Source organism: Lupinus angustifolius, chromosome LG04, assembly GCF_001865875.1.
Source record: "Lupinus angustifolius cultivar Tanjil chromosome LG04, LupAngTanjil_v1.0, whole genome shotgun sequence".
NCBI classification, from domain to species: Eukaryota; Viridiplantae; Streptophyta; class Magnoliopsida; order Fabales; family Fabaceae; genus Lupinus; species Lupinus angustifolius.
In genome coordinates this window covers 23428221-23432522 of record NC_032012.1, presented here as the reverse complement: position 1 = coordinate 23432522, position 4302 = coordinate 23428221, and the positions used below count along the sequence as shown (strand labels likewise).

At 35.3% G+C, this 4302-nt stretch overlaps 1 long non-coding RNA gene across 1 annotated transcript; it reads right to left on the bottom strand.

Moving 5' to 3' along the window:
- On the bottom strand, nt 988-3235 carry LOC109344881. The gene is made up of 4 exons (XR_002107357.1): nt 2841-3235; nt 2650-2749; nt 1358-1532; nt 988-1242 (listed from the first exon to the last, which is right to left on the bottom strand). It is a non-coding gene; the product is annotated as an uncharacterized LOC109344881 (long non-coding RNA).

The window sequence follows — 4302 nt, the reverse complement described above, 5'->3', positions numbered from 1 at the left end:
ATTCCTATCACATTTTCGAGTCTAACCAATTTTTTCGTGATTAGTGGCTTGAATAAAAAAAAACCCAAATCTCCAAAACCCAAAAACCTAAAATTTCAAAATCTCAAATCCATGGCTTCTTCTTCTAGATCAAAGAAACAACGCACCAATACATCTCAAAGGAGTCAAAGAACATTATCTTTGGAGTCTAACCCTGTGAATTTGACAATGCTTCTTGCTAATGATGAGCAACGCAAGATATTCGAGGAGCACTTCCATGATTGCACCATTTGTACTCCAAAATACGGTAATATAGGGAATTTTGAATTTGAAGATTTTCTATTTGCTTATATTTTGCAGCAACAAAACCTTTTTGACTTTTGCTGTGAAACTAACGACATATATCCCAAACTTGTTCGAGTATTCTACTGCAACATGAACTTTCAAAAAAAATCGTCTCACTTCCTATGTGAAAGGAAGAGAGATTGTCTTAGATGATAAAACTTTTAGTTCATTGTGCCGTAAAATACCCACTCAAGATAGCACTGTCGCGAGAGCATTTGGATAATTAAGTTGCAGATTAATATTGTCGGATATGATTCATATGCGGGTAATGCCCAAAAATCAACTATGTCTTCTAACTTATATTAATTTATATACAACACCTGACTTTCACTTCATTTAGAACATGATTTTGACATTTTTTTTGTAGCAATAATCAGAATTGACAAACCAATATGTACAGAGTTTGTAGCGCGAATATAATTTTACTATAAGCATTGATAACCCCCTATGGTGTCTCCTGCAAAAAGAAGCCAAAGTCTGTTATACATTTGTAATAAGCATAAAGGAAAATCACCCATAAATTAGCATGGTCATGAGCACATATCAAGTGGGGCAATCAGTGAGGAAATAATTAGAGTCGTTATATGATTAATTCAGAGAAATAGGGACAGCCATGAGGTGAAGAAAAGAAGCTAAGTAGAGTCCAACACGGTGTTATCGAGATTGCAGTTTTATTTACTTATAACAAACACATGTTGATTTACATTACTATACAACCATTCGTTTGTTTCAAAATGGAAAATAATCATAACACATTTGGATGAATATAGTGAGCAATAGGTGTAAAAGATAGTAATTTCCAGACTGCTCGTAGTCTAGGCGTTTGTAGAGGACACTCCACTTTGCTGCTTCGTTCCCTGTGGTTCCAACACCAAGAGCAGAGGCAAGATAAGTTACATGGTCTGGACTCGCAGCATCCTACATCATATAGAGGAGGAAGAAATCAACATCATTATTCAAACAAAAGGGAAAGCGAACAACCAGTTTTAAATAAATACAATCAAGTTATATGTCAAGCCAACTTTACACATACCTTGCCAGAATCATGAAGAATGATGCGAAAACCAGAAGGCAAAATTGGTGGATCATCATATAAAGATGCATCAATTGGAGCGAAAATGAGTTCATCGAAGACAATCAGGAAATATAAGTTATGATTCATGTTCTAGCTTCAACCAGATATTCTTCCCTTTGTCATCAATTGCAATCTGAGACATAAATAGAAAAATTTATTAGTGATGACAATCAAAAGAGTTAAGAGGAAATCATCAAGAATCAAGAAGTTATAAACCAGAAAATATCCACTTTCGGTTACAAATAACCATAATAAGCATAAACGGCAGCAATAATGAGCCACCTAAAAATGGCACTCAAACAGCACAAGGGAGCATTCTGAACAGTTAACCAGTAATTAACTATTTCAGTTACATACAGTCCACATAATTGGCAGCAGAGAGACAGCATAAAACATATGATAATCAACAGTAGGAATATCTGCGAATGGCATATTCAGTTACAAACAGTCATAAACATCATGAATAAAGGGCAGTTATTGAGCAATTAGAGCAGTAGTGAGCTGCCAGAAAACTATTAGGAATCATTCAGCAGACCAAGGATCTCTCGTCAGTTACAGATGCAATAATCAGCATGAATGAGCAATCATTAGGCAGTTTCTGAACACAAGAGTCAAGATTATTCCTGACTTTCAATTAGCAACCCAAAGAGCCCCACTACTCAGCTATAAAAGGGAAAGGAGGAGGAGGCAACCAGGAGAGAGGGATATCAGATATCATACACATCGCACTCAATAAAATCAGAGAGAAAAACAGAAACGCAGAGAAGACAGGAAGAGATCACCATACAAAAAGAAGGAGAGCATTCAGCACACATACATTGCAACAGACCACAGTGATAAGAATCGAGACATCTCAACATACCACGAATACGCAGGAAACACCCAAAAGGATTAACACTCAAATTTCGAAAGAGATAAGGCATAGACTCAGGTAAGTTATTCACCATGTTTATGCACACAACCTAAAAACAGTAATGCGTTTTAATTATCATGTATCACGAGCATTGGAATCAATACACACGGTAACCATATCATATGCATACTACAAAGATACATATTTTTCATTCATTTAGTTTCAACCAAAACATATATGTCTATACTCAATTAAGAACGAAACAGATGATTCAGGGCAGTAACCTTAAGATATTATGGTTATGGTTCGTATAGTTAATTCTTTGTCCAAATCGGTTATACATGACTGACTAAGTTCATGCTGTAAAATTGAATGAAAAAGGGGTAAAAATCGTTACCGAAATCCTTTATGTTTTGTGCCGATTCCAAATAGAAACCTTAGTATTATCCTCACCGAATGAAATCGCATATTCAATCCCCTCTTCAGCCTTAATGAACCTTCGCGATGATGAAAATATTATAAAAATGAGGAGAATCAGAAACAACAAAAAGATAATCAATGCAAAACAAATGGAATAGGGTTCCTTACCGACTCGAAGCCATCCCGACCTGACCGTGAATCACTCACGGCGGTAGCTTTATTTCATCACTATCAACAATGTCACCGCCACCGCTAAAAATAGAGACCAAGCCATTGTAACAACCGGTGTTGCCTACCGCGACTCAATCCTCACCGTAACTACCGGAGAAAGGAAGCTATACCTCCTTGCCGAGACTGAGATGATGAAGAATAGGAGTTACGGATTTCTATCCCATCTTTTCTGGATCGTGAAGGGGAAGAGAAGAGAGACGCGAACCACTGCGAGCCACCCCCAATGCTTCGAGCCGCCATGAATGGAGGATCCCCGAACCTTCGTCACCACCGCCGGAGATGGAACTAGAAAGGAGAAGGAGTTGGGGATTAGGGATTTCAATTTTTCCCTTCCCAACTTGTTCTGCGTGAATATGAATGTTGCATATTTTTAACATTTGTTATTATTCATAAAATATTTGCATACGAGTAATACAATCAAAGGACGTGTTAATATAAAAATTATTATTATTAGAGTAGCTGATACTAAACTAATTAATATATGTTGTAGTTTTTTCTATAAAAAAAACTCGGGAGAAACTAAAAATGAACCGATATTGGTAAAAACGTGGAATGGTGACCCTAATTTTAATTTAGAAATAGTTAGGAAATCATATAATCCTATTTTGGGTTAAGATTACAGGTGAGCAAGAGCTACTCCACCCACACACTTGATTTAACTCTTATTAGAATTGCATATGGGAGAGTAACATGGTATCTATGTTCCAGTTCAAAAAATAAAATTAGAGTTACTTAAGGGTTTGTTCCAACATGTAATTTAGCCCATAATAGATAATACATTTGCAATTAATTTCAAAAACTCTTGTTCAAATGATTTATGTCAATGATTCTCTTCATTCATATATATATATATATATATATATATATTCAAATGTGTAACAAAATATTTCAAACTATATATGTATACAATAGAATAAGTAATATCAATTTTTTTTTTGTATAAATGAAAGAAAAATATGTAATCGAGTCTCAGGTAAGATTTAGATTCAAAGTTAACATGATCAACATTTAGGGTTAGATATATTTTTAAGTCTCAATATAAATTCAAAAACTAATTTGATTAATATTTATGTTTGGCTAAAGAAAAGTTTATTCCGATTCAATCGAACTCATTCTACCAATGGGTGTTGGTTCAAGTGGTACTGATTCCCCTTAAGTAAGAACCCGGGTTCGAGTCTTGTGGATGGAAAAAATGCTCGTTGGGAGAGTTAGCCCCACTTACCTGTGGATGTTCCCGGCTCGGACAGAATTGTTTCCAGTGCGAGGATACCTGTGGGAAACCAAAAAAAAATCGAACTCATTCTGAACCCTAATTAAACCCTAGTTAATGATAATTAAAGACTTCTTTCTTATTAAATAAATAACGAGAGTGAACAATCTTAGAGAAAATGTATTCTCA